Consider the following 16,763-nt stretch of genomic DNA (forward strand, 5'->3'; position numbering starts at 1 on the left):
AAAATTGCAGAGCTCAATTATCCTTCCCTTAAAGTACGCAAACGCAGGTGAGAAGTCATGTTAAGGATAAAAATTCAGACCCAGCGTGGCCCTTTCAACTGACCTGACCTGTTAACCGGACAGTTCCTTTACATCGGCCTAGGCAGCAGCGTCCGTAACCAAGAGCGTCACTGAACGTCGTGACTCGGAGCGGAAGAGGTGGGCGTTGTGCTCATAGACCCATGGGGGCGGTAGAGAGAGACACAAGTACGCGAGGCAGCCATCTTGCAGCATGCAGAGCTACAGGTGCGAAAGATGCTCGTGCGAAGAACAACAAATCCACCAACAGACTACTTAAGAAATATTTACAGAATGAGTCCACTTTAAATAATTCAAGTATTGAGACTTAGCGCAATATGGTACTTTTAAAATGATTCATACACACCTGTAATTTTGTAATTCCTGTACGTTTTGGCTCACAGTAATGTACACCCTGCATTATCTTTGTGTAATGCCTCTGAAGTGCATATCTTTCTGTTTCCCCAAACGTACAGTATGCCACTTTTAGGATAGACGATCCGGTAGTTCTGAATCTTCACTGCAGTTTCCGTCATCCTGACAGGACAGCGAGTGCGCGCAGGCCCGCCTCCTCTTGGTTTCCACAACAACCAGGAGAGGTAGCTAATGCACTCGAAGCGCGCTCTCCAGACTTAACAGGGAAGAGCGAACAAGTATTTTACTATTGTGTTTATGCAGTTTTTCTAGCGCAAACATTAAACAAAGGTTTTTAGAGCGCTTTTTTGTAAAATAACTATAGTAGTAAAGGAAGCACGTACACTACGCAGTCACACATAAGAGTGAGAAGGCAAGGGACTTTTATTTATGCGTTTTTAGGTCTCGCGACCTGTCAATGCGCATGCGCATTGAGCGGAGCGAGACTATAGGGGCTTAAACAGACTTAACTAACTGGCGATTTGATGCTGTGCCCGTGCGCTTTTAGGTCAATGCGCAAGCGCATTGAGCTAAAATGCGCGTGCACAGCATCAAATCGCCAGCCATCTGTTCCCCTGCAGCTCCGCCCCACAAGCTTCCCCCAGCGTGCGCTTTGGCTCAGCCGAGCCGGACTCCTCCCACACCTTTGAAGTGAAGCTTCACTTCAAAGGCCCCTGCTGCTTCACACTATATCCAGGCGTGTCGCATTTCTCCTCTCCCCTCCCCACAGCAATGCCGGCCGTACTTTCACTTTGAGGGCCACAGGCCGTCTCTCGTGTTTCTCCTCCCCCTCCCAGTGTTTTTTTTTTTTTTTTAAACTTGTTTTACTTGCGGTGTGACACAGTGCCTCAGGCCCGGTTCTACCGGGTGGGCCGGGCCCACCCAAACATGAGCCTGGCCCACCCAAACAGATGGCTTGGCCCTTGCAATGAGGGCTTGAAGGCAGGCGCCATGTGGAGATAAAGGGGTGAAAAAATAAACAAAGCCTTCTTAACATGTAAATGGTCTTCTAAAGACCTGTGAAGTACTCGGGTGCGGCTGCGATAATCTCAACGGCTGTCTGTGTGTATGTGACCCCGGGCTGAGACAGCTTCCTGGGCGCACACACAGACAGTTTTTGAGATTATCGCAGCTGCACCCGAGTACTTCACAGGTCTTTAGAAGACCATTTACATGTTAACGAGGCTTTGTTTATTTTTTCGCCCCTTCATCTCCACATGGCAAAGGGAAAAATCCTTTCTTTGACAAGGGTAACCTTTGCCTACTGTTCTGCTGGGTGGACTTTCTTTTTCTATGCAGCTCAGGAAAAAAAAGTTTATTTATTCCTATTCACCTTTCTTGACCCCTGCAGTTGCTTATCCCACAAGGCTGTAAGACAAAGTTAGACTAAAGGAGTAGTAGGTAAGAGAATGTGTTACTATTTTTTTTTATCTGCACAGGCCCAGCAGGACACATACTTTGTGTGCGCTTCATTTAAACAGTTTTTATCATTATCATGGCTGGTGCAGGACAACAATAAGACAATACAAAATGCCCAGATAATGCTGCTGATTAATAATCCTGCTGGAGAGCAATCATTGGTTTGTTAGTAGTTTTTAAATGCAGATGAACTGTATTTTATGTGGAAGCTCAGTGGGTTACTGCCTTTGTCACAAGAGATCCTTGTGTCACTTGCAGTTCAGAAGGTACAATCCTAACACAGGACAGGGACCAATGAAGTGTCACCAAAGAGCTGCATACACACATGAATGGTATATTTAGAGCTTTGCTTTATTTGTGTTTTATGATACAGTTAGAATTTCCTCAGCCTTTGATTATTCTAATGTTGCTAACATGAGTATGTTTGGGCAGATATACAGTTTTATCAGTAAAGCCGACCCCCATGGAATTCTCTTTAAATCCTAAGGTTGTGTTTCCCAGACCAAGCCCTCTTAAAATGCACTGCTCCCCAGTATGGATGACGTGATTCATACACCTAGTAATCCTCATTGGCTTATGTGACATTCCCTGTAGACTGATTTACATACTTGTATGATTCATTGCCTCTGTATAATGTGTGCGTGATGTAAAGTACTGTGACACCCTACACTGATATGAGTAGCGCTGTACAGCAAATGAAATGCATGAGAGAGGGAATACGTAAAGATGAGGGGCACTGTTGGAGGGTGGCAGTGAGGGAATCCAGAGAGGAGGTCATAGGGGGAGGGGCTATGGAGCGATGAGGGACACTATTGGAGGGTGACAGTGAGAGAATCCAAGGAAGAGGTCATGGGGTGGAGGAGGAGCTAGGGAGAGATGAGGGGCACTGGTGGAGGGTGGTAGTGAGGGAGTCTGAGGAGAAGGTCAAAGGGTGGGGGCTACGGAGAGATGAGGGGCGCTGTGGAGGGTGGCAGTGAGGGAATCTGAGGAGGAGGTCACGGGTGGGGGTGGAGCTACGGAGAGATGAGGGGCACTGGTGGAGGGTGGTAGGGAGGGAATCCGAGGAGGAGGACAATGGGGGGTTACAGGGAGATGAGGGGCACTGGTGGAGGGTGGCAGTGAGGGAGTCTGAGGAAGAGGTCATAGGGTGGAGGGGGAGCTAGGGAGAGATAAGGGGCACTGGTGGAGGGTGGTAGGGAGGGAATCCGAGGAGGAGGACAATGGGGGTTACAGGGAGATGAGGGGCATTGGTGGAGGGTGGCAGTGAGGGAGTCTGAGGGGGAGGTCACGGGGTGGGGGGAACTACGGAGAGATGAGGGGTGCTGGGGGAGGGTGGCAGTGAGGGAATCTGAGGAAGAGGTCATGGGGTGGAGGGGGGAAAATAAATACATGTAAAAACTACAGAGAGATGAGGGACACTAGTGGAGGGTGGCAGTGAGTGAGTCCGAGGAGGAGGTCAAGGGGTGGGGGGGTGCTATGGAGAGATGAGGAGCACTGGTGGAGGGTAGCAGTGAGGGAATCCGAGAAGGAGGTCATTGGGGGAGGGACTTGAGAGAGATGAGGGGCACTGGTGGAGGGTGGCAGTGAGGGAATCCGAGGAGGCGGTCATAAGGGGGAGGGGCTATGGGGAGATGAGGGGCACTTGTGGCGTGTGGCGTGTGGCAGTGAGGGAATCCGAGGAGGTCAATAAGGGGGGCCATGGAGGGATGAGGGGCACTGTTGGAAGGTGGTAGTAAAGGTATTTACGGAGAAAGAGGTTATTTGTGTGGCGCCAAAAAAGACTTTTGCATCAGCGCTAAAGCCGGTCCTGTCATGGCCTTCCTGGTTTTGTTTATTTAATTAGCAGTCGGGTCATTAGGGCTACTGTGGACATACTTTAAAGTGTGTGCTAATTATATTTACTGCTATATTCAATGTTTTAAGTTTAAAGGTGATTTTACTAATGTTTTTACTGGGAAAAATGAAAGTGGAGCCCGATGGTGCCTGATATGGGTCTGGGGCCCAAGGTCAGCTGTGAGATAAGGTGCACTGGAGAGGAGTAGTGGATAATTAAGTCTGTGAGTGCGTTGCAGAGTCCGGGGTCAGGTGGAGGTAGTAATGAAGAGGGATTCTCACTGAAGGCTCGCACAGAGGGAGCCCGAGATGTGTCACTTGTCTGATACTCCCACCTCAGAAACCTCCTCTTCCCATCAAAGGAACTTTACATGGAAAAAACACTTTTTGAGAGTGATAATATGTAAAAAGAGATTTGGAAAAGAGTGCGTTTTACTGGGCCGTGTAAGACTAAGAAGAGATAAAGGAGGTCCCTGAAGCAGGCCTGCCCAGACATATATGTGACAAATCGAGCCCGCAGTGGCCCACCCAAATGCCCCCTTGGCCCACCCAAATAAAAATTCCTGGAGCTGGGCCTGCAGTGCCTTCTAATTGCTGGGTGAGCTTACACTCAAAAACTTTCACTTTGACGGCCGCAGGCCGTCTCTCGTGTTTCTCCTCCCCCCTCCCAGTGTTTTTTTTTTATTAACTTGTTTTACTTGCCATCATGCATCCTAATCCAAACTTCTGCAGTTGACTGACGTTGTGTGTATCTGTGTAAAGGACTTTATTTCACTATGGCTTCAAGTGTAAAACAACCATTAAAAATGCAATAGGCCTCGCCTTTTATTAAGTTAAAGCCATTTGCTTTGCTAAACAATACCATTAGCTAAGCAAATGACTTTAACTTAATCAAAGGCGAGACCTATTGCATTTTCAATGCTTGTTATATAGCGCAGACTTTTCCCGAAGGCGTCAGAGTGCTTCACAAAAGGAACAGAAAATTACAAATGAACAAATTACAAAGCAGCCGATAAGTTACATGAGGTAAAAGTGACAATTGTGAGCAAACAAAACACATGAGGTACCAAACAGTGCATTACAGGAGGATAGAGTGACAAGTGTGTAGGTTACAAGTGAAAACAAAGTACAATTAAAGATAATATACTGCAATATATGCTAGACACTAAGGCACAAGAACAAACGTTACGTAGGCAATGGTGGCACTTGTGCAAATATCAAAAGCAAACAAAATGTGAGAGATAGCAAACAGTGTGTTAAAAAAGAAAAGTGGCGTGTGCATGTTCCAAAAGAGTACCAAACACAGGTACAAGGATAATACTGCAATAAATGGCATACACTCCAACCACACGAACACACTGGGAAGGCACTTCCATAATCATGGAGAATAGAGTTTTCAGTAATTGGAGGTCTTCCTTCAGATAATAGAGAGGGCATGAATTAACTTTGGAAGTGTCTTTGAAGGAGGAGAACTTTGAGGTCAGTTTTGAAGACCTGGGTGAGGTGGTAGTCTGGAGCTGAGGCGGAAGTGAGTTCCAGATTCTCACCGCGTTGCCTGAAAAGGATTGGGCCATCGATCTTTCCTTCTTGAAAGTGGGAGGTTCAAGCAGTAGATTTTCAGCATTATGTGATGGTCTAGAGCCTCCAGAGAGTTTCAGTTTATTCGCCAGGTAGCGAGGACAGGAGGATTGCAAGGCTTTGTGGGTGATACAGGCAGTCTTTTAGATAGCTCTAGCCTCGATGGGATGCCAGCGGAGGGTGGATAACAACGGTGTGATGTGGTCGCTTCTTTTGGCCCCATAAATGAAACGAGCTGCTGATTGGAGAACAGATCTAAGGGGGGGACAAGTGGGATTTGGGGAGGCCAGTAAGAAGAGAATTGCAGTAGTCCAGTCTGGAGAGGACCAGCGATTGGACCAGTGTTTTAAGGTCATGCTCTGGGAAAAAGCGACGAATTCCCCAAAGAAGGCGCAGTTGGTATCGAGCAGACTTTGCAATGGAATTGATGTGGGAGATTAGATTGAGTTTTTTGTCAAGTATGACACCAAGGGATTTTGCGCTGTCGACAATGATGGGTTTATTGTTAAGTAGATTCATCTGATCCATCCATGATTGAACCGGGGGAGGAGAGAGTGAGAGAGTGAGGAGGAGGGGAGGAGGAATTCAGTTTTGGAGGGATTCAGAATCAGTTGATGAGTTGACATCCAGTTTTGAATGGAGTCAAGAGTAGAGCTTAGGATGGAGAGATCGTGAGTGGAGGCAACCTTGAGGTAGATTTGAGTGTCGTCTGCATAGAGATGATAATGGATCCCGGATTTACTTAGGAGATTTCCCAGTGGTTCTAAATAGAGATTGAACAATGTGGGTGCAAGTATAGAGCCTTGAGGAACACCTTGACCTACCGCCACAGGAGGTGAAAGACTGTTCGCTATTTTGATCATTTGGGATCTGAGAGGAAGGAGGCAAACCATTTAAGCACAGTGCCCTCCATGCCCATTCTCTGTTGAAGAGTGTTGAGGAGGGTGTTGTGATTGACGGTGTCAAAGGCTGCAGAAAGGTCTAGGAGAATTAGAAGACAGGACCCCCCCGAATCGAGTATCCTCAGCGCGTCATCAACCACTTGCGGTAGGGCTGTTTCAGTGCTGCAGTTTTGGATGAAGCCGGACTGATAATTGTCAAAAAGATCATTGTCCTTGATATGACGAGAGAGTTGTTTCGCTACACATCTTTCTGTGATCTTCGCAAGAAAGGGTAGATTAGTGATGGGGCGGAAGTTGCTGAGGTCATTCGCATCAGCAGTGGGGTTTTTTAGCAGCGGGGTGACCTGCCCAGTTTTGAAGAAGACAGGAAGGGAGCCTTGACAGAGGGAGAGGTTGACCAGAGTGGTCCAATAGGAAAGGGAATGGGTATAAAAGTCAATGGCAATGGCATTGGGGATGGGGTCCAGAGAATAGTTGGAGGCTTTGTTTCACGGATGCACTTGAGGAGGGCATCTTCAGATATGAAGTCAAAGTTCTGCCAAATGGCTGTGGATTTGTGCTCCTCTGGAGGGGTAGGATGAGCGACCTGATCCACAAGTGATTTCACTTTTTCATCGAAGAATATAGCGAAACCAGCTGCCTTCTTTGTAGAATCCTCCAACTTGGAGGTTGGGGGAGAGCAGTTAGGAATCTTGATGAGATCGAATAGTTTTTTGGGTCTATTTTTGGCTGAGTCAAGAAGGGTTTTGAAGTGTGATGCTTTCCCAAGGAAGATGTGCTTGTGGTACTTGGATCTTGCGGAACGAAGCGTGGCCAGAGTATCTGTGGAGGGCACTTAGCTCCATTGTTTCTCCAGGAATCTTAGCTGCTTCCTTTCTTCACGGAGGGATTGGTTGAACCAAGGTGCTGAGGGAGTGGGCCTTATCTTTTTGCTTTTGAGTGGCGCGACGTTATTGATTTCGGCTTCAAGGACTGTGAGGCATTGGGAGGTGAGTTCGTCAACATCTAGGTTCGGGTCTAGCCTTGGAAGTGATAAAAAAGCTGATTCACAGAGGGGACCGACATCACTATTTTTCGCATCATGGAACCAGGAGGTAGCCCTCTTAGGTTGGCCAAGAGTTATGGAGTGTGGTAGGTGAAGGGAGAATGAGATGAGGAGGTGGTCGGACCAGTCTACATGAATAGGGGTAGTGATAGAGAGCATGCCTGCTTTAGATATAACAAGGTCCAGGATTGAGCCCTTAGAGTGTGTTGATTCTGTGCAGTGTTGGATAAGATCATTTGCAGAGAGGAAGGTGGCCAGCGAGTTCGCCGAAGAGTCATGCGGTACGCCCCAGTGGAGATTGAAGTCACCCACGAAGGTCAGGTTGTCACTTCGCGAGTATTGGTCGCTGATGAAGTCAGGGAGTTCCTCCATAAACGAAGGGCCACTACCAGGCGGCTGGTAAATGACATGGAATCTGAGGGGTGCGCGGTGGTGCAGTTGAAGCTCAAGAGAAAGGCATTCAAAGGTGTGAAAGGAGCTGATAGGAGAAGCCTTAAGCTGAAGGGAGTTTCTAAAGATGACTGCAACACCTCCCCCAATGTTGTCAGTTCTGTCATTCCTAAGTATAGAATAGCCTGTGGGTAATAGGAGATCAAACATAGAGTGAGAGGTATCATTGAACCAGGTCACTGTGAGGAAGAGCATGTCAATATTGTGAAAGGTGATAGTATCGGAGATCTCGAGTTTGTGTTTTACCGCAGATCTGTAGTTGTGGAGCAGACAGCGCAGCTCGGGAGGGTTTAGGTGGATGCCTGGTTCTGACAGAGGAGATTGTCGGAATAGTGTAGATAGTAGGGTTACTAGGGGATGCAGGTTGAAGGGTGGCGTTCAAGGGCTTGTGTGCGTTAACGAGGTTTGCGGACGGCAGGTTGAGCTTGGCTGTATTGGGGTGAGTGGGCAAGGTGCATCTCGTGGGAAGTTGGGAAGGAGTAGAGGTGCATGAAAAGGAGGAAATCTTGGAGCTTACAAGTGAAATGGCAGCTACAAGCTGGGAGACGGAGGTGATAAGAGATCCTAGTTTATTTTCCAGCGAGAGTAAGGCAGAGCACGGAAGGTTGGGTGGCTCGATGGAAACAGGAGGGGGTGGAATTGGTGGTGAAAGGCAGGGAGAGGTGGGGGGACAGGAGGTGAGTTGGGGTATGGGGTTCAAGAGTGGGGAGAGGTGGAGGTTGAGAGCGGGAGTTGGTGAATCGGAGGTGAAGGGAGAGTTGTCTTTGTTGGCATTGCAAGAGGGAGAGGAAATAAGGACATATTTAGGGGGAGATGGGTCTCGAACAAGGCTGTAAGGTGGCGAGAGAGGGGAGGACTGTGTGGAACCATGGGAATGAAGGAGGTTTGGGAGGAAAGGAGGGGAGGTGGTTGTAGAGGTCCTGTCAGCTAGGAGAGGTGGCTCTGAGGGAACGGGCATCTGGTAGAGTGAGGGGGGTTGAGAGAAAGGGAAGTTGAGGAAAGGAAGTGGTACTGCTGGGCCCGAGGGAGGGAAATGGAAAGGGTTACCAAGGAGGGAAAGGGAGTAGCACAGCATTGCTGGAGGAGTGGGTGGGAGGAGAGAGATGCAGTGGGTTTGTGGAGAAATCAGGGTGAATAACGAGGGGAGGAGGGGGTAGAAAAGAAGGGGGGAGGGAGAAATAAGGGGAGCATCAGGAAAGTTAACTGGTGGAGAAGGTTGGAGGAGAGGTGGACTAAAAAGGGGAGTGACAAGAAGGAATATGAGGGAGGAGAAGAGATTGGAGTACCGGGATGGTGCAGAATGGGCAAGGAGCGTATTAGCTAGAGGTAAGGCTGAAGTGATGCGGGGTGGGGCATACTGTGAGGGGGGAGGAATAGGAGAGGAAGTCATAGGGGAGGGGGAGGGAAGAGGGCCGACCTGTGTTTCTCGAGAGTGCAGCCAATTGGAGTGTAGGGGGGTCAGGGGAGGAGAAAGGGAGTAATGGGTGGAGCTAGAAGGAGAGTCCGGGGAAAACCCGGTCGCGGGGAGGGGAGTAGGGAAGGAAAGAGGTGGTCAAAGAGCGAGAGACAGGTGTCTTTGGCTTGGATCATGACAGTACCGTTGTTATAGAGTGAGATAGTGAGGTAGCCCTTGAAACACGCAGAGGGGGACATTTTTAGTTATTTCCCATGAGTGATAGAGGAGGAGGAAGTGACGTTAAGGGAATTGTAGAAGCTGGTGGACCAAGAGGGGGTGTCGTGAGTGAAGAAAATTAAATCGTTATTGAGCCTCCCGAAGCGACCATTGTAAAATTGATCAACAAAGAGGGAATCCGGGAAACGTTCAGTAGTGTTATGCTTCAATCGTTTTACTGTAGCTTTAGTCTGGTTGGGAGGATAATTGATTTTGTAGCAATTAATTCCAGCCTTAACTCGAGTGGTGGCCATGTTGGGAAAGTGAGGCGGAGGAGGGTGGGGGGGATATGTGAAGGGTGTTACTGGGAAAGCGGTGGTGAGGGGAAGTCAAAGGGCATAAAGGGGGCACATATTCCAGACGTTGGGTGAAGATATCAGAACTAATGTGCCATCCGGGAAGTGAGGTGGGTAATTATTGGGCCCTTCATCTAGGAATACATGATGCCACCTAGCACTAGATAATATTTACAAGGGAATTGTTTACGTATGATAGGACCAACTTGTCCACTTTCAGAACCTTCACAAAGCAAATATAGTTGAAGTAGAACAGGATATAAACGAACACCCAGTGACCATTGGTGAAAACTGTACTTAACATCAGCCTGTTAACAGAACCACATTCGGCACCAACCGCATTGTACGCCCATGATCTCAACAGACTACTATTGGACCCTAAGCTCCTGAGAATCACTAACGGTAGGGGCAAAGAGCATAGGGTGGAGCAGAATCTGACTAGCAAAATCTAAATAAGTATAACAACCTCGTCATTTTAAGACCATCTGTAGAGGTACTCGGAACAGTGTGCGAAAATCATATTACATGAGCCTATCAGTTATTGTACCCCAACCGCCCCCCCTCCCCCGAACTTGTATTATATTGCAGCATTTATATAGCGCTTAGTACCCCTATGTGGGGCACGGAGCGCTTACCTACATGTGTAGAAGAAAGCTACCCCACGTAGGGTTTGTGGTTGGGAGCCTGTTGAACAACAATGACAACAACACCACCACCCTGCTCGACAACCTCGACAACCTCGGACTCAAGCAATTGGTGAACACCCCCACCCACCATGCCAGCCACACGCTCAACCCCATCTTCTCTGACAGCAGCCACGTTGCCTTCAGCCACTCCACCGGACTACACTGGACCAACCACAGCTGCATCCACTTCACCTTCAAGAAGACCACATCCCTCCACCACCTGCAACAGATCCCCCGTAGATGCTGGAACAAAATCACCGCAGACCAGTTAACCACATCACTGAGCCAGAACCCACCCATCACCACCACTGACACCGACGACGCAGCCCGAAACCTCACACAGTGGATAGTCAACTGCGCCGACGCCCTTGCACCACTGAAGAACCCTCCAGGCAAGCCCGGCAACAGGAAAACAACATGGTTTACCGACGACCTCAAAGAATCAAAGATCCTGCAGATGCCTCGAGAAAACCTGGCGCTGCGAACAGACGACAGAAAACATGACAGCCCTCAAGAACACCACCCGCAAACACCACCAGTTGATCCGCACAACCAAAAAGACATCCTTCAAAGAACGGCTGGACAACAACACACACAACAGCAAGGAACTCTTCAGCATCTTAAAAGAGCTCTCCAATCCCAACGACAACAGCAACGACATTACACCGTTACAAGACCTCTGCAACTCCCTTGCCACGTTCTTCCACCGCATGATCGCCGACATCCACAACAGCTTCGGTGCCCAGACTCCGCCCCCAGCCATCGAACCAACGCCCCTTACAACCATCCTCAGCGCTTGGACTCCCATCAGCACCGAAGACACCGCTCAAGCTATGAACACCATCCACTCGGCTCTCCTTCCGACCCATGTCCTCACCACATCTTCAACAAAGCCGACACCATCATCGCTCCCCACCTACGAAACGTCATAAACAACTCCCTCACGTCCGCCACCTTCCCAGAGAGCTGGAAGCACGCAGAGATCAACGCCCTACTGAAGAAACCCACAGCGGACCCCAAAGGCCTCAAAAACTTCCGCCCCATCTCTCTTCTTCCCTTCCCGGCGAAAGTGATCAAGAAGATCATCAATAAGCAGCTGACCGCATTCCTCGAAGCCAATGGATCCCTCGACCCATCCCAGTCCGGATTCCGAGCCAACCACAGCACCGAGACCGCCCTCATCGCAGCCACCAACGACATCAGGACCCTACTCGACAACGGAGAAACCACCGCCCTCATTCTCCTTGACCTCTCAGCCGCCTTTGATACAGTCTGCCATCGCACCCTAATAACCCGCCTCCACAATGCCGGGATCCAAGGCAAAGCCCTGGACTGGATCACCTCTTTCCTCTCCGACTGAACCCAGCGAGTCCGCCTCCCTCCCTTCTGCTCCGCGGCCACCAAGATCATCTGCGGCGTACCCGAAGGCTCATCGCTCAGCCCAACCCTCTTCAATATCTACATGAGCCCCCTCGCCACCATCGCACGCAAACACAACCTAAACATCATCTCATACGCCGACGACACCCAGCTGATACTCTCCCTCACCAAAGACCCAGCCACCGCCAAACTTAACCTCCAGGAAGGAATGAAAAACGTTGCGGAATGGATGAAACTCAGCCGTCTGAAACTGAACTCAGACAAGACGGAGGTCCTCATCCTCGGACCATCCCCATCCGCCTGGGACGACTCCTGGTGGCCCGCAGAACTAGGCACCGCACCGACCAAGCACGCAACCTGGGATTCATGCTGGACTCCTCTCTCACGATGACCAAGCTAGTCAACGCCATCTCATCTTCATGCTTCAACACCATGCGCATGCTCTGTAAGATCTTCCGGTGGATCCCTACCGAAACTAGAAAGACGGTCACGCAGGCCCTCGTTACCTGCCGACTTGACTATGGGAACGCCCTATACGCAGGAACCACAATCAAACTTCAGAAAAGACTCCAACGCCAACAGAACGCATCCGCACGACTCAGTCATGACATCCCCCGCCACAGCCACATATCAGCCCACCTGAGAGAGTTGCACTGGCTCCCCGTCAGCAAAATGATCACGTTCAGGCTCCTCACCCACGCACACAAAGCGCTCCACGTCATAGGCCCTGAATACCTCAACAACCGCCTCACATTCTAGACTCCAACACGTAAACTCCGCTCCGCCAGCCTCGCCCTCGCCACCGCCCCACGGATCCGCAGAACCACCGCCGGAGGAAGATCATTCTCCTACCTGGCGGCCAAGAAATGGAACTCCCTCCCCGCCCACCTACGTCTGACCCAGGACCACCTCACATTCAGGAAACACCTCAAGACCTGGCTCTTCAAGCAGTAGCCGCACCTCCCCCCCGCGCCTTGAGACCCTCACGGGTGAGTAGCGTGCTTTACAAGTATACTGATTGATTGATTGATTGTTGTCTTTGTTTAGTCATCCTACAAGGGAAGCGTTTTCATGTGAGAACTGTAATGTGGTGGAGCCCTATGCCCTCATACACTTAGAGGGATGACACAGACACTGGATTATAGTGGGTAGCACTGGCACCAGTGGCACCTGTGTTGGATGGGTGTGGAGTGGAGTGTAAACCTACCCTCGGGGAGTGGCTGGTACAGAGGCGCAATTATAGCCAAATTTCCGAGGGGGGTGGGGTTATTCTTCCAGCAATAGGCAGAGTGGAGATGAAAGGGTGAATGTTGTGTATTGTTTACTATCGAATGCTCCTTCTCGTGCTGCTCCCCAGTACACTTAATGTTCTAGATTGTGAAAGTTTATGAACAACTACCTAATGTTTTAGGCGTTGGCGATATTAATGTTTTTGATGCTACCATTGCTGCTTTTGATAAATATTTTGCTTCTAACATTTACATTGGAATTGTTAGGTACAAATCTTTCAAAAGAAAAGAATATTCTAATGAGAGTGTGGATGAATAAGTGGCAGCTTTACGCAACCATTCCTTAGATTGTAAATTTGAAGGGTTGCAAGAACAGTTTATCAGTGATCAAGTTGTCATCATGTTAATGATCCAGCTATCCAAGAAAGGCTCTGGATTAATGGTGACGCCAATTTATCTGACATTCTAGCTATAGTAAGAAAAGCTGAAATGTCAAGTCAGAGTTTAAAAGAGGTTAAAGGTGAAGATTCTATTAAACAAGATGATGTGGTAAGCAAAATTCAAAGCAAAGAAAAGAGTTAAATTTCTAATGACAAAACTGATGTCAGAGAGAAAGTTGGTAAAGACATAAAATTCCAACCGAACAAAAAGAAAGACATTTTCAGATGCTATCGCTAACAGTGAAACACATTCAGCACATAGTAAATCTTGCCCTGCTCTTAAAGTGAAATGTTCTTCCTGTGGAAAAATTGGGCATTATACTAAAGTGTGTAGGCCAAAGTGTGGAAATCTGAAATAATTTCCGTTAGCATAGGCTGAAGCCGTTTTGGTTGTGGCATCCATTTTGTTAGCTGTGTAATTCTTCCGTCTTCACTGTTGCTTGCCCTTCTATTCTGCTTGAGTCATCAGCTTTAGTTAACTCCTTCTGTACTGGGCCAAAGCAATGTATGTGCTGAGCAAAGGCTGTAGCTGCTGAAATGCACCTGGTTAAAGATGTAACTGTCAACTATTTTCTACTGTTGTAAACAGTTCTGTTCCCCCTCCCACTTTGCTAAGTGATCTCCCATCTGCCCATGTTTATCGGTAACTATTCCTGTGTAGGCCTGTACCTTCTATTTGTATCTACATGCTTACTCTGCAACAAAGTGTGTATATAAGCACCATGGTCTGTGTATTCAATGTACTACCTCCTGGAACACTTGAGGGTGTTGTATGGACGTGGTCCCTCTCATGAGTGATTAATAAAGTTGTTATTTGAATTCCAGCTTTAGTGCCAATCTCTACTTTGTTGGTCTACGGACCCGTGGACAGAGAAGGGTGACCCCTGCACCGGTGTGCTCATTAAAAGGCACATTTCCACAGTTGGCGTCCAACACGGGGGTCCTCATCAGAGACGCGGCCGTCCGAAGGAGTGGTCTTCATGGAAGAGTGGATTATTACTGAGGAGACGTCCTGCATGAGGAGACCCTTGTCTTTGCAGACCGAAGTGACTTTTCCATTTTTTTCGATTTCACCCTCTAGGTGGTGGCCGGTTCCGACTGAGGTATCCTTTGGCGTAATTTTTTGCAGTGACCATCAGGTCGACCAAGAGATTGGCAGTTGGAAATTGGTGACTCTTGTTTGGTAAGGTCGCTGAAGGGGCACTCTTGATTTGCTTGGCACGCATTGCTACCCTGAGCGGGCGTTCACGGAGCTGTTTGCTGCCCAAGGAGGGGTTTTTCAAAGCTCTCCTTCCGACGGAGAAATCTGCCGCCCCAGGAGCGGTATTTTTATTGGGAGAACTTTTGCCGCCTAGCGTACGGGACTCCATTGACCAGTAGCCCGTGCGCTCTTCAACTGAGCTTGAGGGGAGGGACGCCCTCGCAGCTGCCGTCATGAGACGCAGGCAATTTAACATCTCGCGGAACCCGCTGGCGCGGGTCCCGCATCGCTGCCCTGAGCGGGCGTTCACGGAGCTGTTTGCTGCCCAAGGAGGGGTTTTTCAAAGCTCTCCTTCCGACGGAGAAATCTGCCGCCCCAGGAGGGGTATTTTTATTGGGAGAACTTTTGCCGCCTAGCGTACGGGACTCCATTGACCAGGAGCCCGTGCGCTCTTCACCTGAGCCTGAGGGGAGGAACGCCCTCGCAGCTGCCGTCACGAGAGGCAGGCAATTTAACATCTCGCGGAACCCGCTGGCGCGGGTCCCGCATCGCTGCCCTGAGCGGGCGTTCACGGAGCTGTTTGCTGCCCAAGGAGGGGTTTTTCAAAGCTCTCCTTCCGACGGAGAAATCTGCCGCCCCATGGGGGGGGATTTTTATTGGGAGAACTTTTGCCGCCTAGCGTACGGGACTCCATTGACCAGGAGCCCGTGCGCTCTTCACCTGAGCCTGAGGGGAGGGACGCCCTCGCAGCTGCCGTCACTATTTAACGCCTATCATCTCCCGCAGCGCGGAACCGCGCCGGGCTAAGCCCGGGCAAAGGGCGGGCCCTCTGTGGCCCTCAGAGGCCCGAGGAGGACGGGACGGGCCACCCCCCTTGAAATCCCTATCAGAGGAGGTAAAGAGAGTCGAACTACCAAATGCTTTCCGACATTTAATGGACACGTAGCTGTAAACACTAACATTTTGCCTTCGTGTTCATGTTACGTATTACCCCTACCTAATTGAACGGAACCATGACTCGGAAAGGGGTCCCCAAAAAATCTATCAACCAGAGGGGTTTGCGTAATGGTACACAAGACCACCACTTAATCAGTATACTGTTGCAGGGTTTCTGTACTCACACAGAACTGTGCACAGAGGAGTGGAACCTCGGCAAATTAGGATGTACCAAAACTTACCTTAGCAACCAACTCACCCCTTACCGAGCTAGCTACAGTGTCTCATCGGACATATCAAACACCCAATGTTTAGACAAACCAGAACATGAACTTACAGTACCTCAGGGTACGTGGGACTCATGAACACTCTTTCGTTATATTATCATTACAAACCAGAACATGGAGTAAAGAAGACACATGTGCATTTGAAATGTTTATTTACTAATGCCGTCTTCTCAGGCGCAGTATCTTAGATAATACAAGTACACTTATTATCAGTAGCAAAATTATCAGCATAGTTACTAAGACATAAAAAGCGAATGGTGACAGCATGTTAACATGCTGTAATGAATAAGAGTTAACAACACTTATATCTCACCCTCCCTGACACATATATTATATTATTAGCTAAGAAGGTCTCTTTGGGTTGTTTTAGGGCGGGCCCATACCTTAGTGTCCTAGCATGAAGGAATCACATCAGCATACACCAGCTCTCTCTGCATGTGCACCGCATCAAGTGTGTTAACAATTCTCGTGCAAAGCCATATCAATCCCGCCTCAAGCCCAAGTTGGCAAAGGCTGCACTTGTGTTATGACTATGAAGGCGTGGAGATCAGACCTCATAACAATTCCATATCGTGTTGCTCCTGAAACTTCAGCACTCTCCGTGCAGACATGGTTTATTAAACAAAACTGATATCAGAGCAATAACATATTATTCTCACATACACCACGGCAAACCACTAGGTTGAAAGCTAAGTCAACAATTAAGGGTCGTGTGCAGAAGTTGCAAGAAAGGAAAAATGGCGTTTAAATCCGAAATGTACCTATGCTAACTTAACACGATATAAGGATATATAGGAGCTATACAACACCCCCCCATGATCCGAGAACGGACTAAATAAGGTAACAGAAGTGCCAACACATGAGAGCAGAATCCATGTATAAACGAGCATGAATAAAAATTCAATTATAAAAATTAATGCCAAAAAATAGCCCACAAA

The 16,763-nt window shown here is 48.8% G+C and overlaps 1 protein-coding gene across 6 annotated transcripts in view; it reads right to left on the reverse strand.

Moving 5' to 3' along the window:
* The window catches only part of CFAP97 (cilia and flagella associated protein 97), a 427,501-nt gene extending 427,003 nt beyond the window's left edge, over nt 1-498 (reverse strand). For 2 of the 6 annotated variants that reach the window (XM_078678037.1, XM_078678032.1), the window contains exon 1: nt 109-211. The gene's annotated coding sequence lies outside the window, so the exon portion shown is untranslated. Of the gene's footprint in view, nt 1-103; nt 212-424 lie in introns of those variants that run through there. The other 4 variants (XM_078678036.1, XM_078678031.1, XM_078678034.1 and 1 more) reach the window with 3 other exon arrangements.
* Nucleotides 499-16,763: the final 16,265 nt, after the last annotated feature.

Source organism: Lissotriton helveticus, chromosome 2_2 (assembly GCF_964261635.1).
Source record: "Lissotriton helveticus chromosome 2_2, aLisHel1.1, whole genome shotgun sequence".
Taxonomy (NCBI): Eukaryota; Metazoa; Chordata; class Amphibia; order Caudata; family Salamandridae; genus Lissotriton; species Lissotriton helveticus.